The 27,284-nt window shown below is 43.7% G+C and overlaps 1 protein-coding gene and 1 pseudogene across 1 annotated transcript in view; one reads left to right on the forward strand and one right to left on the reverse strand.

The window, feature by feature from the left end:
* Window positions 1-11,278: 11,278 nt before the first annotated feature.
* LOC102986805 (phosphatidylethanolamine-binding protein 1-like) lies at window positions 11,279-27,075 on the reverse strand (annotated as a pseudogene).
* CA5B (carbonic anhydrase 5B) overlaps window positions 22,647-27,284 on the forward strand; it is a 38,045-nt gene continuing 33,407 nt past the window's right edge. The window contains exons 1-2 of the mRNA XM_055081854.1: window positions 22,647-22,702; window positions 24,357-24,409. The gene's annotated coding sequence lies outside the window, so the exon portion shown is untranslated. The remainder of the gene's footprint in view (window positions 22,703-24,356; window positions 24,410-27,284) is intronic.

Genomic DNA, 27,284 nt, shown 5'->3' on the forward strand with positions numbered 1-27,284 from the left:
CAATACAATGAGAAGGGAACTCTTTTCTTTCTATCTTATCTATCTATCGATCGATCGATCGATCGATCTATCTACCTGCAAGAGAAATATATATATATATATATATATATATATATATATATATATGGAAATGTAGAAAGCTTATGACATGTAACTACAAATTTTTATATTTATCTTCATAGTGCCTATTGAATGAAGAGCATTGTTAGAACATGATATAAACCATAAGCTGAGCTAGATTATAAAGGTTCTTTTTAATGTTAAATTAAAATGTGGGTCCCTTAAAAGTTAGATGTATACATTATTTTCAAGATTGAGTTTTGAATTAATGTCCTGTCTCAAATAATACTGCAAACAATCAATTTAGACTTTTCATTGCTTACTTACTCAGTTGCTTCTCTGTTGGGAACTCTTCTCATGGAGAAAGCCACCATCGCTTTGAAGAGATATTCTTCATTTGTATCCCAGGCATACTGAAAGAGAAGTAAAACCGAAGGTAGAGTGAAGAGGCATGGGGTAAAAATTGGTCCATTGGGTTCTAACTGTGGCCACACTGGTGTTGGTTGGTGTGTGTGTGTGTGTGTGTGTGTGTGAGTGTGTGTGTCTGTCTGTCTGCGTCTCCCTCTCATCTTCCTCATACAATAAAGACTGGAGACCATGATAAATCACGTCACCATAATGTTCAGGATAGAGTTTCCTGGCTATTCTATCATTGTAAGTGTGGTGTGTTTCCCATTGCGTGACCTTCTTCCAAATCTGCAGTATTAGTAGCCAGTCAACAAATAGGTCATTTGGACATCTCATCCTGGACATAAACAGTTGCTTCCCTTCTTTCCTTTCACCTTTCCCTCATAAACTGACTCCCCTTCTCAGCTTCCTTCCCTTTATTAACACCGGTACAATTTTACTTTTTATATTCTTCGCTGAAAACTTGAGTGTCTGTGTGTATTACGGGCTGAACTGTACCCCCTTACAAAGACATTCATATGTTAAAATCCTAACCCCCCAGTCCCTCAGAATGGAACCATATATGGAGATAGTGTCTTTACAGAGGTGATTAGGTTACAATTAGATCACTAGGGTGGGCCCTAATCCAATATGACGGGTGTCCTTGTCAGAACAGGAAATTTGTCACAGACACATACAGAGGGAAGACGTGTAGACACAGGGAGAAGACAGCCATCTAGAAGCCAAGGGGAGAGGCCTGGAACACATCCCTCCCTCACAGAACTCGGAAGGAACCGACCCTGCTGACACCTTGATCTTGGACTTCCAGCCTCCAGAATGAGAGAAAACAAATTTCTCTTGTTTCCGCCACTCAGTCTGTGGTACTGTGTTACAGCAGCCCTAGCAAACTGAAGTGGCTGACCCCACATTTTAGGTGGTAATCCAGTGTAACTGGAGAAAATCACAAAACAGGTTTTGTGGCTTAACTCTGAACTCATGATGACCTACTCCCCAATTGCCTGGGATCCCCTTAGGATTCTCCATCACTTTTCTCTCTCTCATGGTTCACAATGACTATTTCAAAGCTCCTTCAGGCCTCCCCAAATCTCAGTGCTTCCCTCAAACCTCACTCTCACTAGGCGCTCTTGTTTTATAAGTTACCGATACATCTCGAGTCATCCACTTACACTCCCCCGCCCTCCTGACACCAAGAACAAAACTTCCTCCATAGGCACATGTCTTATCCACATCCTCCCCCGAAGGGCCAGATGTGGTGTTTCTCCTCCTGTCAACGGCTGTTCTGTCCACCTCTATTAGGAACGCTTCCATTCGGCCCTGCCCGGGACCTAAACAATACAGTTTCCTCCTCTCTTCTGTGCATTCGGTGCTGACTGGAGGCTGTCCATTGACTATGAACTATGCTCAAGTCTTTCCCATTAAAACAACAGCAAAACTAAATCGCTTTATTCCAGTCCTCCTCCTTCTACCCATTGCTGTCTCTCTCCTGCCCTTCACAGCCAAAATTCCCAAAGGAGTTGTCCATCCTTCTGTCTTTACACGGTCACTGCCCACTTACTCTTTTTTTTTAATATAAATTTATTTATTTTACTTATTTTCGGCTGTGTTGGGTCTTCGTTGTTGTGCGTGGGCTTCCTCTAGCTGCGGCGAGCAGGGGCTACTCGTCATTGCGGTGAGCGGGCCTCTCACTGCGGTGGCTTCTCCTGTTGCGGAGCACGGGCTCTAGGCACGCGGGCTCAGTAGTCGTGGCTCGTGGGCTCTAGAGCGCAGGCTCAGTAGTTGTGGCACACCGGCTTAGCTGTTCCACAGCGTGTGGCATCTTCCCGGACCAGGGCTCAGACCCGTGTGCCCTGCATTGGCAGGCGGATTCTTAACCACTGCGCCACCAGGGAAGCCCCACTGCCCACTTATTCTTAACCTCCTCCACCATCTGCCTTCCAATCCCTCCACTCCACAAAGCAGCTCTCTCACGTTACCAATGACCTTCACGTTGCTCAACACAATGAGCAGTTTTCAGTCACGCCTCGCTTGGCCTCTCAACAGCATTTGATGCTCTTGAACAGTCCCTTCATCTGAAAGCACTCTCTTCCCTTTCGTGATACGGCATCGGCCTGGTTTTCCTCATGCCCCTCTGCCTCCTTTGCAGGTTCACCCTCCTCTACAAGGGCTTTAAGCTTTCGAGAATCGCTAAACCCAAGGCTAGCCCCTCTCCTCTTGCCACCCCCGCCCCCCGTTTCTCCCTCAGCACTGTCATTACCACCTCAGTGCAGGTGACGCAGGAATGTATATCTCAAGCCAGCTCTGTCCTTGCCGGCTGGTCAATAATACCTCAAACTCTAAGTCCAAAATTCAAGCCATGGTGTTCTTGGTGGTTCTTGGTTCCCTGACTCGTAACTGGGCCAGCATGCATCCAGTTGCATAATTAGGAACAAAAGCTTACCCTTGACCCCTCGTCCTCTCGTCCTTGTCACCCCATCCCCGGGGCTCTCAAATCCCTTCACTGCCCCCTCTCCCCGCTAACACACCATACTCCAAATAGCCATCCTCTCCCCCCTGCACTCCTCCACTGCCTCCCGACTGGCTCCTCCTCTCTACTCCAGTCCCCTTGACTCTGTCTTCCACAGCGTGGCCAAAGTGTCTTGTAAACACAAATTCTGTCACGACACCCCTTCCACGAAACTCCTCGTTGCTTTAAAGATAATATCAAGGACTTCCCTGATGGTGCAGTGGTTAGCAGTCCGCCTGCCAACGCTGGGGACACGGGTTCGAGCCCTGGTCCAGGAAGACCCCACATGCCGTGGAGCCACTAAGCCCGTGCGCCACAACTACTGAGCCTGCGCTCTAGAGCCTGTGAGCCGCAACTACTGAGCCCGCGTGCCACAACTACTGAGCCTGCGTTCTAGAGACCGCGTGCCACCACTACGGAAGCCGGCGTGCCTAGAGCCCGTGTTCTGCAACAAGAGAAGCCACCGCAACGAGAAGCCCATGCGCAGCAACAAAGAGTAGCCCCCGCTCGATGCAACCAGAGAAAAGCCCGTGTACAGCAACGAAGACCCAACGCAGCCAAAAATAAATAAATAGATACATGAATTTTTACAAAAAGGTAATATCAAAACTCCTCACCACAGTCCACACACTCTGTGGCCTGACCCCTCCTTCCTCTCGAAGCTCACCATGCGCCATGCTCCTTCTCACTGCGCCACTTCCAGGCACCTTGCCCTTCCTTCCACCCTTCGCTCTCCCCAGGTTCTTTCCTATAATACGCCTCTGCCTGTGCTGGTCCCTCCACCCTCTTTCCTTTCGTCCCCTGGTTCACTTGGACTCACGCTTTAGACCTCACAGCAAATGCCAGGTACTGCGGCCCCTCATGAGGCCAAAGCCCCTATGTACTTCTCCTCCCTGTCATGCCTGTCGAGATTACACACTTGCAGTTGGTTCATTACTATGCAACCAATTCCACTACTATCAGCTCCCCAAGGGCAAGGACAAGCCTGCTTTTAGCTGCACTGCATCCCCAGCATCCAGCATGGTGCCTGCCCTCAGAGGATCCTGGGACAAGCAACCCTACGCACTGGCAGAGACGGTGGATTCTGCAGTCAGACCGCCTGGGTTCAAACCTGCCCCCTGCCCCTCGCTGACTTGCGATCTTGAGTAGGCCACGCAATGTCTTTGCACCTCAGTTTTCTCATCCACCTAACGAGAATGGGAATACCCATGCCACCTTCCTCAAAGGGTTGCTGTGAGGGCTAAATGAGCTGATGTGAGCAAAGTGATTAGAAGGGTCCCAGCTAGAAAGTAAACTAAGTTCTCAAGGAATGCTGCCTGTTAGAATGCTTATTACTCACTGAGCGAACAAAACGGTGGACTGCCCTGCAAACTGAATACTTCCAAGTATCTTTAGCACTCTTTTATCATCTCTAGCCTGAGGCGTCTTACTGTCACCTTCTGTTCGGGAAAATTGTCACAGACCACGCCGGAAAACCGAAACTAGAATGACACGACTCCCTCTTATTAATTCCACAGTCTTTACTGTTCCTATAGCTACCGGAGCCCCATGAGTATTTTTTTAACTTCAATTTCATAAGCATATATTTCATGTTATTACTCTGATATCTGAGAAGAACTGAAGAAGCCTCACCTGAGAACTGGACCATTTTGTGCTATGAAAGATCTCATGCGGGGGAAACATGCCCTCCTTTCAAGGATGAGAAAAGTCACTGACAAAGTTCAAATGACCACAAGGGTGAGGAGCAGAGCCCCACCCACACCCGAGAGCCTGACTCAGGCCCCTTTGCTCCACTCTGCTAGGCTGCAACGTGCAGGCTTGCAAAATTGTTGTCGGGAGTACAGAACTTCACTTATTTTCCAGCATACACTGCAGATTAAATACTTCAGGCAAAATCACTTTATTAACAATTTCTATTTTACTACAATCTTTTTGCTTTAAGAAAATATCAGATGTGAGGTCTTTAGACGCCAATCTATACAAGTTTAAGATAACTATGCAGAGAAAGCAGTGTTATTAGCAAACACAATTTTAAAGGAACATACAAGTTTCTTCACTTACTGCTTTATCTCCCAGAGCTGTTCTGAGACTAAGTCTCACTTTAAAAGCATTTTCTGCATCTGCCAGAGAGAAAAAACAGAGAGAGAGCACTATATGACGATAAAATCTGCCAAAATGGAACCTGATAAATCCTAATATTTAATGCAACTCGAATCAACAGAATTGCAAGTAAACTGCCCCAGATACTCCTGAAAGTTGAACTGCAATCACCTTAAATGGTTGCAATTTTTATTTCAAACTCATAAAACATTCACAGGCTCAACTTTCAAGCCAGGACACGACGGCAGATTTAGAAAAATAAAGAAGTCTTTCAGGCAGAGACCTGTCAATCATTTAGAAAACTGTTCATCTATTTTGAAGTTTCAAGGCTTTACGTACCTGGTTGACAGAGTTCGGCATGAATAGCAGTCACTAGAAAAAAGAGCAGCCACAACATTCTTTCAAAGTGGAAAACACAAGGCAAACGGAGGGGAAAAAAATCCACCCTTCACTTAAAGCTGCCTTAGCCATTCGGTGACCCGGATTAGAATATCACACAAACAAGCAAGCCACCACCTAAAAGGTTTAATGATTAACCCCCATCATCCGGGTTAATACTTTGAGAGAAGCAGCCCATCTCCTGTCAGTTATTTACGAAAATCTGTTTGGAAAACAGATTAGCTGTCCTTTCCAAATTCTACCTCCAAAGAATGTTTTCTCTGCTGACCCCAAAGTCGGAATCCTCCCCCCACCTTTCTTCTGTTGTTGTCTGGTTAAATGCACGGTGGAAAGAATCAGTCCTTTCTGGAGGTTTACCTTGGCATGGACTTCCCATCTTTTCAGGGCTGAAATATCTCTGGCGTATAGATAGACTATCTTAATTTAGGAAACAAACACCACTCCTCTCTATCTCTGGCGAACAAAGGACACCCTTCCGAGACTGGCCTCATTAGAGTCTCACCTCCACAGGTAAACATTCAGGAGAGTTTCCAATTCAAAGAGAATGGTTTTGCTCAGCGCTGAGCTCTGGTAGTTGTGTAAAATCAAAAGTTAATGATGTACAGCAGTGCTGTCCAACGGAACATTCTGTGACGATGGGAATGTTCTGTATCTGCACTATACAATATGTACACAATACGGACGCCACTAGGCATAGGTGGCTGTTGAGCACTTGAAATGGGGCTAGTGCTGCTGAGAAAATGAATTATTAAGTTAATTTAATTTAAGTAGAAACATGTGGCTAAGCAACTACATCGCTCGGGGCAGCTATACGACAGTAATTAGGAGCTACCTACCTACCATGAACTAGCTTTGCTGAATTATTTCTCTAATCCTCAAAACAGCACCCCACAGTCGCTCTGGTATAATCATCTTACATACGAGCAAACCGAGGATCCAGTATTTAAGGCATTGGTGGCAACAGGGAGTGGAACGGGTGTCACTTTACCAGCCCGGATGACTTACGCTTGAACCCTATCTCCACCACACTGAACCCGACTGTGTCTCAGGGTCATCGCTGATCAAAACTGAAACTGTAACGAAACCTCAGAGATGCTCTGAGGACTACGGCAGTGAGTGGAGAAGAACCTTTCCCCTAGTGGGCATTCTACAGGTGCCAATCAAGCCCCCCAGCGGGTCAGTGTCAGGACTTTCCTCTCTACCACGCCGCCTCTGCGTGTGTTCAGTCCCCGGATGCCACCTCGTTGCTTGAAAACCATGAACGGGAAAATTAGATCGGGTGACCCCGCTGTTAAACAGAAAATCTGGATTTCTAAAGCAGCAACAAGAAAAATATCAACAGCTACACTTCTCATTTCCCCTTCCTGGTTAGGGTGATAGCTTATCATCGATGACCCACTGCTGTTGGCTAACTCCACTTAAGGAGCTTTTCCTCATCTCCTTCACCTTGGCTGCCAGGGCACAGAGTCAGGTGAAGTTGTACTACACAGAGAAGTGGCCAAAAGTTAGCCCAGCCATTCCAGAAATTTCACCATTAGATGAAATGGAAATTTCCTAGAAGGAAGGGCCCGCATAACTGACCCCTGAAAACAAAGTCAGACTACATGAAGTTATCTTAGGAAATGTTAGACTAGATAAAGGCATCCTGGGGGCGGGGAGGGAATAGACAGAGACCGTAACAAAGCTGATTACCTGCATCAAGGAACAAAGCCCTGTTCGCGAGATAGAAATCTGATTCAGCCTTCTTAAAACTTCATAAAAAAGGATCTTGCTGTGATTTATGTCATAGAGTGTTCTGCCTATGTTTTCCTGTAAGAGATTGATAGTTTCTGGCCTTACATTTAGGTCTTTAATCCATTTTGAGCTTATTTTTGTGTATGGTGTTACGGAGTGTTCTAATCTCCTATTTTTAAATGTACCTGTCCAGCTTTCCCAGCACCACTTATTGAAGAGGCTGTCTTTTCTCCACTGTATATTCTTGCCTCCTTTAAGGGAACACTCTTGCACTGTTGGTGGGAATGTAAATTGATACAGCCACTATGGAGAACAGTATGGAGGTTTCTTAGAAAACTAAAAATAGAACTACCATACGACCCAGCAATCCCACTACTGGACATATACCCTGAGAAAACCATAATTCAAAAAGAGTCATGTACCAGTATGTTCATTGCAGCTCTATTTACAATAGCCAGGACATGGAAGCAACCTAAGTGTCCATCGACTGGGAGGGAGGGAGACACAAGAGGGAAGAGATATGGGAACATATGTATATGTATAACTGATTCACTTTGTTATAAAGGAGAAACTAACACACCATTGTAAAGCAATTATACTCCAGGAAAGATGGTAAAAAAATCTTCATAAAAGTATCAAATGACTCTCTTTTGCCTTTTACTTAGTCACTTATGTGAGGAGGATTGAAGACAGTAAAATGCTGAGTTTTTGTCAGTGTAAGCCACTCATTTGAAAAGAGAAGAAAAATCTCTTCTCTTCTGAATTATGATTTCCCAATGCTCGTTGTATCATTTTTTTAAAGGTAGAAAAAAGAGCAATACAGGTTCTCTATAGAAATAACAGAGGTGCATGCATGGATGTGAACATATGTAAAAATTCATCAAGCTTTACACCTAAGAAATGTGCACTTTCCTGTATGTGTATCACAATAACATATTTTTTAAAATCTTACATGTTAATAGTTTAAAAAAAAAGAAAAGAAACAGAAAGTAACAGAAAAGCCAGAAGAGATTTCTAAATATTTGGAATATATCTTTCTTAGCCTTGGGTCTTCCTCTGTGTGTGTGTGTGTGTGTGTGTGTGTGTGTGTGTAAATACAGATACATTTCTTCTTAAAAATAAAACTGGGAGTAGAATGGTGGTTACCAGGAGCTGGGGGAATTAGGGAGATGTTGAAGGGTACAAAGTGGCAACTAGTAGATAAATAAGTTCTGGAGATCTAATGCACAGTATAGTGATTGTAGTCAACGATACTGCATTGTAAACTTCAAAGCTGCTAAGATATTAGATCTCAATTGTTCTCACAACAAAAAAGAAATGATAATAATGTGACGAGACAGAGGTAATAGCTAATGCTACAGTGGTAATCATATTGTAATATAAAAATGTATCAACTCAGTATGTTGTACACCTTAAACTTACAAGTTATATGTCAACTATATCTCAAAAAAAACTGGGATTATACTATTATTAAGCTTTGTCACCTTCTTTCTTGAATTTAAGTTTATTCTGAATGTATTTCCACATCATTAAATATTCCTCTTTAATACAGTTTTTAATGATGGTCTAATATTGCATTCATTTTATGGATATATCAAATGCTTTTCTTTTTTACTATAATAAAAATACTGTAATAAATACTCTGGAAGGTAACAATTTTTTGCTCATTTGTAAGAATATCTTTGGCATAAATTCTTAAAATTTAAATTTTGAGGTCAAACGTTATGCAAAAATAAACTAATATTGTAAATCAACTATAATTCAACTTAAAAATATACAAACTATTATGTGTAAAATACATAAGCAACAAAGATATATTGTACAGCACAGGGGATTACAGCCATTATCTTGTAATAACTCAATGGAGTATAATAATGAAATACTGAGTACTGTAATACTGTAAAAATACTGAGTCACTATATTATACACTCGAAACTAATATAATTTTATAAATCAACTATACTTCAATTTTTTAAAAGTTATGCAAAAATGTAAGGTTTTGTTACATGTTAATTTCCTTTCAAAAATATATGTCAGTGTACATATTTTTTGCAGTATATACGTGTTCATTTTCCAGTATCCTGAACCAGACATTATGCTCCTTGAAATTCTTTTGGCAAAACAAATGCTACAGCAGTATATAAATACTGCTTTGATTTGCAATTCTTTGTTTCATAGTAAAGCTGAACATTTTATATGTTGAATGGCCATTTGTATTTTTTTTTATAAATTACTTATTTGATCCTTTGCCCTTTTTACTGCCAAAGTGTTCAATTTTCTCAGTTTTCTTTTGGCATGAATGTGTGTGAGCACATACACTGTCAGTTGTTAGTTTCCCTTTTCTTTTTTTTTTTTTTGCAGTACGCGGGCCTCTCACTGTTGTGGCCTCTCCCGTTGCGGAGCACAGGCTCCGGAAGCGCAGGCCCAGCGGCCATGGCCCACGGGCCCCGCCGCTGCACGGCACATGGGATCCTCCCGGACCAGGGCACGAACCCGTGTCCCCTGCATTGGCAGGCGGACTCTCAACCACTGCGCCCCCAGGGAAGCCCTAGTTTCCCTTTTCAACTTGATATATGCCTATTCTCTTGCATTTTCCTGGAAAGCAGTCCTATATTTCATGTCATCTAAATATGATTTAAAATTTTTCTCTTACTTTTCAACAGTAATACCTAGCTGTTGATCCTGTTTTGTCACAGAGATAAAAGTATCCTTTTATTCCTAGTTTACTGAAAATTCCTTCTAACAATAATTGCTGTTGGACTTCCCTGGTGGCACAGTGGTCAGGAATCTGCCTGCCAATGCAGGGGACACGGATTCGAGCCCTGGTCCAGGAAGACTCCACATGCCGCGGAGCAACTAAGCCCGTGCGCCATGCCTACGCTCTAGAGCCGGCAAGCCACAACTACTGAGCCGCGTGCCACAGCTACCGAAGCCTGTGCACCACAACTACTGAGCATGCGCTCTAGAGCCCGCGAGCCACAACTGCTAAGCCCACATGCCACAACTACTGAGCCCATATGCCTAGAGCCCGAGCTCCACAAAAGAAGCCACCGCAGTGAGAAGCCCACACACCGCGACGAAGAGTAGCCCCGGCTCACCGCAACTAGAGAAAGCCCGCACGTGGCAACAAACACCCAGCACAGCCAAAAATAAATAAATTTATTTAATAAAATAATAGTAATAATAATTTCTGTTGAATTTTAACAACTGCCTTTTCAGCATCTATTAGTATAATCATTGGCTTTTTATTTACCACTTGGTGCATTAAAGTAGTAAATTTCTTTACATTAATACAACCCTTGGATAAACTCAGTTGATTATATTTAACATGCTACTGGACTTATTTTGCTACTTTTCCCCTTGGATATTTTTTTTCTTTTCATCTACACAGTTTTTATTTTTATTCAACTGTAAGCAAATAGCAGAATTAACACAACATGCAGCAACTGCAGACCGGCTTTTCTTACACCGAAGAGCGATCAACTTAACAGGCACAGACTTTCGGATTTCTGATGACTTCTCACTCAGCCCTGCAGCTCATCTAGATGGCCAAGCTTTAACAGCAACTCTCTCCCTATTGCTTTTTTCAGTACTGCTCTTTAAGGGAGCCAGAGCGGGACACTGACACCCAATAAGCAGCCTGAGATGTATCACACGGGGGGCTAGCGGACGTGCCGGCCCCTGGTTGTCTTCGTGAGAGACAGGGCCGTGAAAACACATGCCAGAAGATGCCGCCACACACGATCCTGGGCTCGGGCTCACAAAGGCAGGGGCAATCAACCTTTTCTTTTTTTCAGCCTCCCTTAACGATTCTTTGATGCTCTGTTCTAATACTGCAGACCTGGTCTTTTTACCAGAATTTGTTTCTTCTTTAACGTCTGGGTTGTTATTCTTATATTAACATTTTGATGACCCCATCCTAGTACCAAAATATCCCCCACCAAAACGGAGTTCAAGTTTGATCAAAACGTAACCCCCTAGAATTACAGAGGCCAGGCAGCAGGAAAAGTCACCCTAAACCCAACTCTGACCGCTCAGGGCTCGGGCAGGGGGAAGGGGAGAAATCTACACGCATCACTGCACTGAAACACTGCTGGGGAACTCGGGGAGCGTGTCCATCTCCTGCCTTTCCTCTACTTCCCAGACAGCTGCTCGTAGAGCTTGGGCACAGTCAACCCATTCAGGCTGGTAACACGCGCCAGCCACCGGAGCCCCGAGCTCGTACTTTCTGCGGAAATTCGCCACCTTGAATTTGCCACGGTGGTCTCCAGATCGCTTGCTGAGAACGGGCTCATCACACTTCAGTGGCCTGTCCTGCTCGTAAACCAGCCAGGCGTAGCGGTGAAGGCCTGTGCCCTTGGGAGGCCCAGAGCCCACATAATCGGAGAGCACCGTGCCACTGCTGATGTCGTTGCCCTTCATGTTGACCGCCAGGAAATGGTGCCATTCCCTGTATTTGGGGTCCTTCCTGCTGGGAGCATCCGGGTCTGTCAAGACCAAGGTATACAGTTTACCTGGATCAAGGCCATCCCATGCAATGCTGGGGGGCCGGTTCTTCACCTGCAGCAGGTGCTGCGGCCTCTCGTCCACTTCCTGCAGGCTCAAAGGCCCGGACCACTAGCTGAGTGAGGTCCACAGGCATCGCGGAGCCGAGACGGGCGAACAGCAGGGAAAGCTGCGGGAGGACTCGTGCAGGGTAGCAGCCCAGACTCCCAGCCGTCTGCAAACTACCGAGGAGCACCCGGGTCTGTCAAGACCAAGGTATACAGTTTACCTGGATCAAGGCCATCCCATGCAATGCTGGGGGGCCGTTTCTTCACCTGCAGCAGGTGCTGCGGCCTCTCGTCCACTTCCTGCAGGCTCAAAGGCCCGGACCACTAGCTGAGTGAGGTCCACAGGCATCGCGGAGCCGAGACGGGCGAACAGCAGGGAAAGCTGCGGGAGGACTCGTGCAGGGTAGCAGCCCAGACTCCCAGCCGTCTGCAAACTACCGAGGCAACTCAGGCCCCATGGACGGATGGACAGACGGACGGACGGCGAGTGCATGCGCCAGAGCCACCACCCCGCCCTTCCCTTGGATTTTTAGACTTATTTTCATAAGAAGAATAGCATGTGAGTTCCTTTTCAGGTGCTAATTCTTGAAGTCTTTTTTTGTCATTATATTGCCACCTTGAAAATCACAGAAATATTTCCAACATTTTCTATGTATAGAAATATTTTAAAAGCATAAGAAATTAAAATGTTACAGGTAAATAATCTGGACCATACATACATATTTGGGGCAAGGAGTTCTCAGAAAACTTTCCATTTCTTCCATTGTTAGTTATTTCAGATCTCATACTTTTTTCTGAATCAATTTAGGTTCCTTAAAATTTCTAAGAAAATCATTTCATTCATTCAGATTTTCCAGTAACTCTTGAGCTTTATAGAAAATTTCCCATAAAAGATCAATATTTGTTGCTCTGCTCCCTACATATTTGATAAAGAATACATTAATTTTTTTCTCATTTTCCATTAAGAGTTGCCAGAAGTTTTGCTATTTTTTTCAAAGAACATGTTCTTGGATTAATTTTTGTTTCTATTCTTTCTGGTTTTTGATTTATCCATTTTATTTACATTTATTAAATCCTTCCTCTAGTTATACCTGTCTTGCTGTTCTTTTTATAACTCTTGAATTAACTAATAAGCTCATTTATTTTTATTCTTAGTTAACAATGAAAACATCTATGGCTATGAATTTTACTCTGAGTACTGCTCTGGCCACATGACATAGGAAGTGTAGATGTACAGTGGCCTCATTACGATTAGTTCTCAAAATAGTTATAATTATAGTTTTCATTTATTCTATAACCCAGTAATTACTTAGAAAAGTGTTTTCTAAATTTCTAAGTCCTTTTCAGATTTAACTATAAGTATATGTGTATATGTTATATTTTAAATAGTATTTCTATTAATCTCAAGTATTGGGCTGGCGAAAAAGTTCATTCAGGTTTTTCATAACATCGTACCGCAAAACCCGAACGAACTTTTTGGCCAACCCAATACATTAATTCATTTTTAATCTTGGATTTATAAGAGGTAGTCTTACAACTGATCCATTAGTATACAAAGATATTTCACTAATAACTTCAAACGAGCATCTAACAATATTCTTTTTAAAGGAATTGTGAATGAACACTGTGCTGAGTAAATTTCCTTTTTTAGAATAAAAATATTATAGGTGACGTTTCATACTGCTTTAAAGCAGATATATCATAATATTAAAGAGCTATGAAATGGAAAATTTCTTAAGGTAATAAGATTTTTATATCAGGATAAAGCAAATTCCTGACTGTGAGCTGATGTGCTCATATGTTTGGATTTGTTTGACATCAGCAAAAGGAAATGTCAAATGTGTGGCCCAAAATGACATGATTCAAAATGTTGACTTTCATAGATCCTGTCAGGTTAATAGAAAGACAAAAGCTCAAGGGACAATTATGAGACACTGTCAATAGCTCCACTTCAAATCCAAAGACACCACAAGTTACACATCACATAGAAAGTACTAAAAATAAATAGATTATTAAATAGCTTGATGAAGATTTCAATAAAATAGATGGAAAACAGAACTAGATACTAAGATTCTTGCCTCTCAACATACTATCTTTACTTTCTTACATTCTTCAAAATCTTGCATAAATTTTGCGTTTGTTTTGATGTACAAGTGTTAAGCAATGAACTTCCAGAGGTCTCATATTTTATGTAACTTGCTTCATACAATGCTCATTTCAGCAATTCCACATATAGGAGCCTAATAATTTAATAGTAACGGTGGTAATGATGACAAATAAAGCATTTTAAATCATTCTGAATATGGTCCTATTTAGTGCCAATGTTTAGCGTTTAGAGAGCGCAGATAAAAAGTTGAGACTACTGTTGCCATGTGCAATAGGAAAGGCACTGAGTCTCCTGAGACAGGAAAGAGGAATTGATTTCTCTGTGCTTTCTCATACTCCACAACACTACTGGAAAGCAGTTTCTCAGCACATAACTATTGATCTACTGCTCTGGAGGGTGAATTAAATATGAGATAACAGGAAAACACGTGAGTTGTTCTTTTGATTCACTCAAGATGCCTTTTAAAGTTCATCAGAGTTGTAAACGCATATGGGGGATATGTACGCTCCATTTACCTGCAATGAAACAAGATGTAGTAGGGGCAATGTCCCTTTTGAATTTTGACCCTGATTATTCTGTTTCATTGTCACAAACAAACTTACTAAACCTAGAGCACCTAAATCTACTACAGTAAACTGTAAAACCATTTAAGATATGTTATTCTGTACATTTTTATTGGTTTTTGGATAATGTATCTGGCTGTGACACATTAAAAGAAATCAAATGAAACCTTTAATCAGTGAATATGGAAACCTTTTGTAAGAAAAAACCCTGCACTTTTAAAACTAGCGTCTCAATTACATTTAGCGCCACTCATTTTCTAGAATAGAAGTTGTAGATTTTTAATCAAATGTGATCCTTCATAGTTTAATTAGAGTGAAATTGCTATATCTATGATAAGCAATTTCAAGAAGTTTCTAATAATTACCCAAATATTTTCAGAATTACCCAAATATTTTCAAATAATAATTAGCAATTCAGAAATTGTTATATCTATATAATAAGCAATTTCAAGAAGTTTCTAATAATTACCCAAATATTTTCAGAATAATTAGAGAGGTAACAAAATGATTCTACTCACTCTAAGCTATCATCAGGTTAAGATACATATGGAGGTAAAAGATTTTTGCCTCTGGGCAAACCCATTATATTTTAACACAGTGGTTCTCAGTCAGAGGTGATTTTGCCCCCCAGAGAACATTTGGAAATGTCTGGAGACATTTTCAGTTGTTACAACTGTGGGGGGCAGGGATAGAGAGTTCCATGGCATCTAATGGGTTGGTACAGACCAGGAATGCTGCTAAACATCCTGCAGTACACAGGACAGCACCCCTACAACAAAGAGTTATCTGACCCCAAATGTCAACAGTGCAAGGCCGAGGAGCCCTCTTTTAACCTAATGGTGCCTCTTTCATGTGCAGATGCTTTTGGGTAATGGACCATGTGTTCCTTCCTAGTTTCCCATATCAGAAACAGCAACTTAGGATCTAGTATTTTGGAGACAATATTTGGCACTGACACCTTCAGAACTGGCATGATTAATTGTTCACACGTACAAATAAATAGGTCATATGTCATATTCTGAGGAAAACTTCCTAGTTGTACATGTAGTCAGTTTTCTCATTATCTGCTTAGGTTCCAAAGATCGGGTTCATCCTTGACTGCTGTGTAGAAGCTGCTTCTTAGGAGTGCACAGTCTACCTTGAAGAGCTCTCAACTTGGACACGTCAGTCTTATGTGGGAAAGAACGCAGAGTTTGTGTTTAAATTTTTACACTGCTTGTGCAAGTGAGCTTTTACTTAGACTTGAGTCTCTCCTCTTTTAAAACTCTGTTTTCCTCTCTGGTGACCATAGCATTTTGGTATATTCTAATGAAAGTTCCCCTCCCACCCCGTATATCACCATCAGCCTGACGTATTAATTTTCTCCATCTTTGTTTCACTTTACTAACTCCCATTCTTTTTATTTGGGGTTATTCCATTAACATAACTAATAAGTAGGAAGAAAGGACCAGTTAAAGGCCTAAATAATGTTTCTCTAAAGATTATCACTTAAGAAACTTATGGGATACTGGTTAAAATGAGAGACTAATCTCTCATTTTATATAATATATAATATTATATATTATAATATATAATTATATATCTCTTATTTTATATAATATATATTATATAATTTTTCATCATACATACTATAAGCCTATAATTTATCATTTGCTCTATATTCTGAATTTACTATTACAATCAGCTCATTTATCTTAGTAAGATGGCTAATGAGAAAGTAGAATAGTTAAACCTATAATCCTTATTTCTAATTAAATCTCAATATCATTGTTACTATAACTGATTAATTTTACCCTCCCTCATCTACTTTATCCGACTTACCTAATCAAAATTTCATTTTATTTTTCTGTTTAAGGCTTATGGAAAAGATCTTGCTTCAATTTTTAATATATATTTTGTACTTAGACTTTATTCCTTTTAAATATCCCCTTATTGAGTAAACATTTAACTGTTAGTATTAAGTAACAAGATTAAAAATGCTTTATAAGAAGAGACCACATGTTGGCAGCACCTTCCTCTTGGGACCAGTGGGTTGATTCCCACTAATGCTGTCTGAGGAGGAAGCCACCTCTCCCCTCCTTGTGTCCCCACCGGGGTCCTGCAGGCCCTCACTTTCCACAACATCCTCCAGTTTATTACCTTGGGACTTGGTCAAAAATGCCTCTAACTAAAACGTATGTATACTGCCAGTATCACTGCGCATTCCATGCACCATCTTGCGCTCATACCTAATGCCTGGCCCTTGCATTTAACAATTATTCAAAGGTTGTTTTTAATAATAATGTTGAACTACAGATTTTCGATGGGAAGTTGGAGTTTGTATAGCTTTGGATGTACCGAATGGTTCCAAAAGATCTAGTGGGGAAATAAGAATAATGGATAATGGTATTTTTAAAATTATTAATAATATAAGAGTTGGGGTCTTCTTAATCACTTTTTATTTTAAGCAAGAGATGAGCAATAGCAACATGTGTTAAATTTATTAAAGGCCGGGTGACTTATGATCTAAATATAAGGAATGGATTTGCTATACAAGAGCCATCAGTTATGAGTTAGTGGCATTGGGGCACCGGACTCTTCATTTTGGCCTCATCCAAGTGAGCTAAGGACTAGCGCTCCTTGCAAATGTCGCTTAGTTACTTAACAGTACAGTAGTTACCTCATAAGATTTTGTGAGTATCAAATGAGATCTATATGCTTTATGCTTAAACAGTTCTTGGCATGTAGTAGTCATTCAATCAATGCTAACTATAATACTATTAATAATAAATTATATAACATGTTCACAGTTTGAGGAAAAAATGGAGCAAATGTTGGTGAGGAGTAGAAATCAAAGACAAACCAGGCCAGTGAAAATTTCCAGTTGGCATCTAAAGTATCAAGGTAGAGGAATCTGGGCTAAAGATATGGATACGTAAGGAAACCAGCCCAGGGCATGACCCCCAAACAGCAGATTCCTGTTACTCCACCACAGATACTGCACTGCTGCTAGAACCCAAAGAAACAGGCAGTCTTCTTTTCTAAAACAGTCATCTTGGGGCCGCGATATGGGTTAGTCTTGTGCCATTTCCTTTTCCTTTCTTCCCAGCTGCTTCAATTTTGGTCTCTTCAGTAAAGGCAGGGAGATATTCATAATGCAAGAACTACTCTTCTACATGTGGGGAAAAACGTCCAGAGTTACAAACTAAGTACAGCAAATAGAGATAGGCTTCTCCTTTTGTAAACTGTCATGATGTAGCTTGACTTGTTCATCATAGCCTTAAACATTTACTACTTCACGATTCACTGAGCTCTCACCGAGCTTCCATTATTAACTCTCGGACATGGTGCCTGGCACCTACTAGGTACTTTACACAAGTTAACTGAATTTGATCTTAAACAAATATTCATTGAGCATCAGCTATATGGTCAGCAGCACTGCAGTCAGACATGGGGAGTGTCCTTGAGAAGCATAAAGTGTGAAACTGTTAAGTAAGTAAGGACAACACTATTTTTTGTTTTTTAAAAATGTGTAAATTGACAAAGGAACACACAAAAATGCAGTGCTATAATGATTTCTGGAGCGTTGGTGAAAGTTTCTGGAGGAAGCGATGTTCAGGCTGAGTCTTGTGCAACAGATCAGCATCAGAGAGGAGAAAGAACCCACACAGAGAAGGCCCTGTGTGGAGGTGTAGAGCAGAACATCTGTATGTACATGGGATGGTGTGGATGGGTTGTGGGAAGCTGCAGGAAAGGGCTGGGACCAGGTGATAAGTGCTTTTACAGTCTGCCAAGGAGTGTGGAAGTGCTTTTACAGTCTGCCAAGGAGTGTGGACTTCATCTGGTGACCACTGAAAGGCCAGTTAATGTTTTCACGTTAGAAGAGACATGCTCAGATGTGCTTGGAGGACCAACACAGCGCATGGTGTGGGACAGACTGGTGCCAAGATGCCAGCCATAAGCCAGCGGTAACGAGTCAGGGAGGAGGTGGCGGTGCATCAGTGATGACAGGGGCAGTTGGCCTGGAGAACTGGGGACAGAAGCAAGAGACCTTTAGGAGGCAGAATCTACGGGGCCTCCTGGCTACTGATTATGGAGAGAGTGGACGTGAAGGCAGTCAAGGACCTCAGGGATGTCTAGCCCGGGAAAACTGAGTGGAAGGAAACACTGCTACTCTGCTCACGGAATTCAGGAGGGGCGGGAGGGAAGGGAGTGAGCAAGGTCAGCAGGAGGCATGTTAAGGTTGAGAGCCCCACAGGATAGCGAGGAGAACAGAGGCAGCCGACGTGCTCATCTCTTCTGTTCCTTGTGGTCCTGGAATCCACTCATCCGTTCCAAGTCAAAACCTGTCCCAGAGTCCCTTGGGTTAAGACCCTGTGGATCCGATCTTCCACCAGGGCCACCACCTCCTCCTCGCTCGCATCCTGAGAAAGTTTTCTTTTTCAGGGCCTTTTCGACCACCTCACTCTTGAGGTTTTCTTGTTTCTCCCAACTCTGTTAGCTCAGGAACTGCTTTTCAGATTACCTAGCACCCACCTCAACCCCGCTGGCTTCCTTTCTCACATCTGCTCCTAATCTGAAATACCACAGAACAGTGTAGAATTAGTAAACCTGAATGAAAGCTAATATATCCTTCAGTCCAGGGGGTCACTTTACAAGTGAAAACAATAATTGAGGTCCAGAAAGGGTGGCATAAAGTCCATGTCGCCTATTATGGCCAAACTCCCCTTTTCCTGCTTCCCCTTTCATTCATTTGTTCTAGTAATTCTTGTCCCTTCTCCTTCCTGCCTCCAGAGCCTCCCTGGCGCCCCCTGGTTGTTAGACGCACTATGATCTGCCAGTCCAACAGGCACACTGAGTGTCATGAGTGCTGTTCCACCTTCCTTGTCCTCCTTCTTGTCATTTACATTGAGGTCATTTCCACATAGAAATCTTCATTAGCACCCCAGGGCCTATGACAGAAAATCCAAACTCTTTGGCCTCTAAGATCTGAAGCTACACTATTGCCCACTCCCCATCCTCCTCTGAGCCATTCTACCAGCCAGTCCTGGCAAGGGGGCCACATCCTACCTCTGTTCTTTGTGTATGTGTTTCCTTAACATGAATACTGTGAGCTTTCATTTTTTTTACCTTTAAATGTCTTAGCCATCATTCCAGGTCTTTCTCAATTATCAACTCCTTTGAGAAACCTTTCTTTTCTTTTACTTTTTTGGTAAAGTTTTATAATAGTCCAATCTACTAACTTTTTATCCTCTTCTCCTGTATTCTCATAGTATTTTTTTCACATTCATACATGCAGCTATTGCCAACATGATTTACGTTTGTATCCTACAAAATTAAAAATTCCTGGAGGGCAAGGACTTGATTTTTTTGCATTTCTCATGGCCCATGAATATTTGATTGCTGAATTGACTAATTATTATCATAAACTGGATTTCTAAGAAGCCCCAAACTGTTGGGAATGAAGTGTCTTGGGGTGCATTACAATTTTTTTTCTCATTCCTAGATAGAAGAAAAAAAATTCCTAGATGGGAAAAAAGAAAACCAACTTTATGATAGGATTTATCATAAACAAGGCTTTGGAATATTTTTGTCTTTATCCTTATATTTTATGCCCCATTTTAAGACGAGAAAATCTTATGATATTCAATCCTAGGATATGCAATCGGCTCATCAAATTTTGTAGGTTAACAGCCATAACCATTATGAACTTTAACTTATTTTTCACAGGCTAACATTGTTTTACTTCAGTGAAAGTTAGTCATTACTGCTTGGAAACAAAAATTAGACAAACTGAGTAACTGTAATTCTGCCAAGGTTGTATGCCTAAAGTGGGGATCTAAAGAACATTTTCTTAAAAGGGATGCATGCATGCCTGTCTGTGTGTCTCATCCTGTGAATTAAGACCAATAAATTACAATGAGCCCCATGAAGTAAAAGCAAGGCTGTACTGAGTCTTCTGATATTTCCTCCTAGATGTTTAATTATCTACACTGCTTCTTGGATGTTATATTGAACGTTTTTCATGGTCTTGGCCCATAATGCTTGTCTTCCTAGGCCAAAATTCTTTTTTAAATCCCCAACCAAGGATCGAACCCATGCCCCCTGCAGTGAAAGTGTGGAGTCTTAACCACTGGACCACCAGGGAAGTCCCTAGGCCAAAATCCTTGCAACCATGTATGGAGTAGGATTTTCGGTCTTTAATTGCCTATTAGGCTGCCTGTTGGAGTTTACCCAGAGGTGTTTGGTGCTATCTGTACTACATGTACCTCCTTTACCAGCTTTTATAAAGAGGCAGAGGGGGCATCGGCCATGTACCACTTGGCTACTTGCTCTCATTTTCATAATAGAACCTTAAACTACTCTCCTCCTGCTTGATCTACAAAGCATATGAATTAATCACTATCTCAAAGTTTCTGCCCTTAAGTTTTGGCTAGCGACCATGACATTGTACACTCGACCATTTGATAGCTATCAACAGCCTATAATGAGAAATGTCATTTTTGGAGGACTGTAAAAGGCCTTCAGGCAAGACCTGTATTCCTGCAAATCAGAGATGCCGGAGAGATTGTTGCTTGCAGCTACTCGCCCATCCTGCAATGTTAATCAATCACAAAACTTTTTCCTTCTGAGCATGGACTCAGCCACAAAACTTCCTAGCAAAGTTATTTAGGCAGCGACCACAAATGGATCAGAGTTGAAATGTGAGTTGAAAGCTACTTGCCATCCTGACAAACAGTAAGCTAAATGCTACCCTGGATTAGGCCAGACCATTCATAAAAACCTTAAAGTGATTGTCATTCTCTCTTCTAACTGGCATTCAGAAGCTTACAGTCAAACCTCTGGCCCACCTTTAACAAGGACATTTTCCTCTGTGCTCACAAGGAAAAAGTTCCGGATCCAATGGCTTGCCTACTGGTTTACCTTATCATTGGCTGCATCATTCTCTTTCTTTAAGTTCCCCTTTCCGTGATTCCTACCCATCAACCTCTTGCCACATCTTCCTCTTGCTCCTCATTTCTTGTCATGTCCAAATGCAAGCTGGGACAACTTCTGACTGTAAGCTCCTTGAGGCTTATTTGTCAAGGGAGCATGCACTCAATAAATATGATTTTGGGGGGGGGGGTGGTACACGGGCCTCTCACTGTTGTGGCCTCTCCCGTTGCGGAGCACAGGCTCCGGACGCGCAGGCTCAGTGGCCATGGCTCACGGGCCCACCTGCTCTGCGGCATGTGGCATCTTCCCAGACCGGGGCACGAACCCGTGTCTCCTGCACCGGCAGGCGGATTCTCAACCACTGCGCCACCAGGGAAGCCCAATAAATATGATTTGAATGAATGCATCTGAGATTTCTGTACAGGGGTGGAAAAGCTGGTTATAACCTCTACACATTTTCCTTGTGGACCCAGAGTTGCAAATGGAGAGAATGAGGCTAGCAGAATAATCTCAGCGCACTAAGGGTGGCAACCAGAGTTTGAGCCTAAGTGTAATACTGTCTCGACAGGCCCTAGACAGCAAGAGCTCACTGGAAAGGTCATCAGCCGGAGACATCAGGAAATACAGTTCTACTTACTCCATTCATCTGCCTAGCATTTAAGGTCCGATGAGGGACTAGAAGGAACACTGGTGACAGTTCTGGCTTAAAGAACGTGAAAACTGGCTGGAAAAAGCACGGTTCCATAATTCCAGTTCAGAGCATATGAAAACTGGGTCGAAGAAACTCGGATAAAGTGGACATGAAAACTAGAGGGAGAATGACTGTTGCAAGACCCGTCCAGGGTTTGCGCTTCCCTGAGCCACCTGCTCTCAGTATATCTAGTCTTGATGTTTGGAAATGGGAGAAACCTCAGGAAAGTAATTTTTTAAGCCTTCGGTCTGATTTCACCCGACAAAACTTCGCCAGAGCTCAGTTCCCAGGGCCCGGGAGGGTTTCTCTAGAGACAAGGTGGGGGCCGCCCACGTGACCTCGAACTCCCGCGACAAAGTCCTGCCCCAAGGGGGTAGCGTGAGGGGCTAAGCACGTCTTGAGGGGAGGGACCAGAGCGGAACGCAGGGACGTAACCAAGGTGGAGAGGCTGACCTAGGCGGAACTCCGGCCGTGGTCCGGGAGAGAAGGGCGTGACTTTGGCGCCAGGCCAAAGGGCAGGGACCGGCTCGGTCTGGAAGGGCGTGACCTAGGGGGGCATGGGCGTGGTCTGGGCTGTGGTCATAATAGGGGCGTGGCTACGAGGGCCAAGGGCTCCTGCCGAGGGTCCCTGAGCGAGCTGCAAGGATCGTGCTCTGGGGAAAGGCTCAGGTAAGGGTGGGCAGCCGACTGGAGTGGGGGCTATGGCGGGGGCAGGCCAGGTCTCGGAGCCCAGACAGCTGTTGGTCCTGCGGGTAGCTGCCTGGGGACTACGGAGGCCAGTAGGGCATCGCCCCCCCACCCCCCGTTCTCCCTCCCTCCCCGCAGCCCTCTTCTTCTACTGTGGGAGTCACCAACCAGATGGCTGCACCTCCTTTAGGATTATTTGCACTCGACGGGTAAACAGCTGTCTCAGGGAATTTGTCAGGGCGTGAGGGCAGTTCCTCAGGAGGGAATTTTTGCTAGGGGTGGTTGGATGTGAATAACTCAAAAGTCCAACCTGCTGTGAAATAGCTGAAGGCTGGAATAAGAGCTACAAATCTGAGACTGCAGTTCCAGAAACCGAGGCGCGGCAAGCTGGGACTGACTTGGGTCTTCATTGTGTTTCTCCCCGCCCACTCACCACCTCGGAATATGCCTGGGTCTGAGAACGGAGTCACAAACACCCCCAGGGCAGGGGATCTGCAGCACAGCTGTGTTACGTGGACAAATCTGAGCCTTCTCCATCCCGAAATTTCTCTTGCCTTTTTTTTTTTTTGTGCCCCGCCCCAGAACTGGAGGAGAACCTCCGAAATACAAACATTGTTGATGTCTGTGAGTCTTTGTGGCATTCAGTGTTAAATGCTACTGCCTTGAGGCTGGTGCAGCTTGTTAATATAAGTGCCCTCCTCTCTGGCATGTTTTCACTGGGAAAGTTTGAGAAATACGAGAAATTAATGTGCACACCTTAATTTGGATAGAGCTTGTTCTCACCCAGCCACTGAAAACCACATTGCTTTCTCCTTCCCCTTCTTCCTTTACTGCTAGTCTGGCCATCTTCGCTCTGCTATTAAAAACCTTGCTGGAATATGGAAAGGAGTAGCAGATTTCTCTGGTGAGGGAAGCTGCCCCAGACCCTATCCCTTGTCTGCCCCTCCACATCCCTCAGAACAGTCACTGTTCTTACACATTTTGGGAATGGAAAACCTTTCAGCTATCTAGGGCCTTCCTCCTTTACTCAATTTTTACATAGTACCAGGACTGAAATTCACCAAAAGGCCAAGCACAGCAGGGACCATTCTCTCTGCCTGACCACACCTGACCTGTTGTCCCTGGAGCCAGGCAATAGGCTGTGACTGCTCACAGAACTCAATAAAGACTGAGTAGGGGGCTTCCCTGGTGGCGCAGTGGTTGGGAGTCCGCCTGCCGATGCAGGGGCTACGGGTTCGTGCCCCGGTCCGGTAGGGTCCCGCGTGCCGCGGAGCGGCTGGGCCCGTGGGCCATGGCCGCTGGGCCTGCGCGTCCGGAGCCTGTGCTCCGCAGCGGGAGAGGCCACGGCAGTGAGAGGCCCGCGTAGTGCAAAAAAAAAAAAAAAAAAAAAAAAAATGATTGAGTAAATTACGAGTAAATATGAATTTTGGAAATCTGATGGAAGGAGAGAAATGCATTTCATCTCAATTGGCCACACTGGGGTAGTTAAATGAAGCACACAAAGCCGTTACTAGAAACGTATTTTGAAACCTTTGGCAACCCCAGATTGGGATCCTGCTCTCAGAGAAGTGGCTGAGAGGAAGAAGTTCAGCTTTCTCAGTCGACATGGCAACATAACCTCTAATTTCCATTTCAGGGAATTGCAAGAGGCTTGCTTCCTTTGGAAATCAGGAGGTGAGAAAAGGAAAGGTCAGTTTGATGAGAATCAAGGAATTTTTTTTTTCAGTGTAATTGTAACGTTTAGTCAGAGTATTTTTTTTTTGCTGTTTTGCATAATATAGATGGCTTAATCAGGCAGAGTTCAAACTACTGTCATTTAATAAATACATGATTTATACATGATTTTTTAAAGGCTTTCGGAATCTTTTTTTTTTCCTCGCACACTTCCAAGTTTGCAAAAAAGCAGATAAAGGATGTATTAGTAAGATCCAAAGACATACATAAATTATTAGTGAAAGCAAAGGTATACAGTACAGAAAACTTAGCTCTTCTGGGGCCCCTCCAACCCATGGTGCCATCTTTAAGGACAGACTTAAGTAAGGACAGATTTTCTGTGACATCCAGTAATGTCTGCTAGTAGTTCACTGCTACGTATTATGTTTGATAATTAAACATTTGTGGTTTCACTAGCTTGGGCTTTATAACACCCATGGGTAAGTTTAAATAACCACCTCTCAATAAATTCTAACTTTTAATGTAACAGAGAGGATTGGCCTTTGGCTTCAGCATAAAGCTAAAAGCTATAGGTACTGTAGCCTAGCATTAGCTACATTTTCTTTCTATTAGGATTTCTCTGGAACGTTCCTTGCCCCTGACCTTCCATGCTCCGTTCCTACCTGGTTGCCTTTGACTGTTCCTTCTCCATCTCTTGGCCTCCTTAATCACTCCATTTTGTTGGTCTCTATACACCTGTTACCCCTGGGGGGAGGGGATTTTCCTTCTCTCTCTAGCCTCACAACCTCTCCTGACCACCAGAGCTGCACTGCCAACTCTCCCTAGACCTTTCCTCTCGCCTGCCCCCTTGGCACCTCAAACCCAATAGAATTAGCAGTAAGAGTGCCATCTTTCCCTCCCCGCCAGCTCCTGTGCCGGGTTCTGTTTCTTTGTTCAGGGGTTCATCCTCATTCTACCACGAGGTAGAATATTCTACCATATTCTCTCGCTTGGATTATTGGAATTTCATTTCAAACTCCACATGCCGAAATCTGAGCTGCTGATTTCCCACCCCAAACCTTTTCCACACATAGTCTTCCCATCTCAGTTCGTGGCAAGTCCATCCTTGCAGTTGTTTAGGCCAAGAATCTGCCAGTCATCTCTGACTGCTTTCTTTCACATCTTACGGGCTCTATCCCCAAGATATATCCAATACCCAGCCACTTCTCACCATGTCCACTGCGACATCCTTAGTTCCAGCCCCTGGATTATCCTGAATGGGCTCCCTGCTTCTTTCTTCCATCCTGGTCAGTTTCCAATAGGGCACCCTGAATGATCTTTAAGGAACGTAAATCAGATTATGCCCCTCCTCTACTTGAGAAACTCCACTGTCTCCACAATGGGGAACCTTTACAGTGGCCTAGATTCCTCCCTGATCTGGCATCCATTACCTCTGGACCTCATCTCCTACCACCTTACTTTGGCTTCACTCCACTCCTGCCATATTGGCCACCTCACTGTCCCTTGAATGTGCCAGACAAGCTCGCACCTCAGGGTCTTTGCACAGGCATTTCCCTCTGCCTGGAATACCCTTTCTTCTGAGAGCCGTATAACTTAACTCCTTCACCTCCTTCAATCCTTTGCTCAAGTATCACCTTCTCAATAAGGCCTCTCCTGAGCAATTTATTTAAAATGCAACACCCCCTCCCCTCTGGCACTCCAAATTTACCTTGCCCTGCTCCACTCAATTAGTCTGTCTCCCCTACTAGGATGTAAACTCTACAAGGATGGGGACTTTGTTTTATTCCCCTCATGAGCCTAAAACAGTGCCTAGCAGTTAATAAATGTTTGATTGGTGTCCTGATGAATGACAGAATAAGAGTGATGGATTGAATGAAGGATGGTTGAAGGAAATCACCTCCTCACTGACTTTCCTGGCTCCCCTCTTTGCCCACTCCCATCCATCCTGTGCTGAGCTGACAGAGTCATCAGAAACTGTCAGTGCTTCATTCTATGCACACAGAATAACATCTGCAAGTCTTCTTGCCTCTTGGAAATTCATATTCCCTGAATTAATCTCAAATCCCCATGCAGCTCTACCTTCCGCTGTGTCCCCTGGGTATCTACTTAGCCAACACCTTAAAAAATATTCACAGCAGACCTGGGATGATGAGCAGTTCAGATACATTTGGCTTTGTTACAAAAAAACAGGATTTGGGGGTTTTTTGTCTAAAAATACAAAAGGTAACCTTCAGAGTCAGTGTCTCCCTGCAGTGAGGCCAGCAGCATCCTTAGGGGACAGACAGAGGTTCAGCTCTCCAGGCCACTACATGCAGCCCACCACTGGGTGGGCAATGGGGAAGATGACCAAGAGTGAGGGTGATGTCAGGTCCTCTGGAGCTCTCGTGTCCCCCTAGCCCTAGAGAGCCAGTCTGAAAGTGGGCAGTAGACACTTCCTCTGGGCCAGGTGTCCTCGGCCTCCGCAGTGTGCACAGGCAGCATGACTGCAGAGTGCAGGGCCTTCCCCAAGGCATGGCCACGGCCCTGGCGGTCAGCCCCAGCCCGTAGTGTCAGCTCACCCTGGCCTCAGTGCTTTCCTGATGGCTCTCCGTGGAGCCAGACCAAGGATCAGTTACCCAGACTTCTCCGGGTGCCATGTCAACAGGCCTCAGACCTACCCACAGCTCCACACGCAGGGCCATGTGCGTGCCCACTTTGCTGTACAACTCCCTCAGCCATCAGGCATGCCTTTGGCCTTGTCTTATCACGACCTTCCCTTTGAAGGACAAACCAGCATGTCCCTTCTGTTGAGTGCACCTTACACTTGGCACTGTCTTCCTGGAAATTAGTAAGTTTCTTCTTTCATCTAGATTGTAAGCAAGAAAGGAGTCCTTTTCCACATGTTTGCCCA

The sequence above is a fragment of the Physeter macrocephalus genome, chromosome 21, assembly GCF_002837175.3.
Source record: "Physeter macrocephalus isolate SW-GA chromosome 21, ASM283717v5, whole genome shotgun sequence".
NCBI classification, from domain to species: Eukaryota; Metazoa; Chordata; class Mammalia; order Artiodactyla; family Physeteridae; genus Physeter; species Physeter macrocephalus.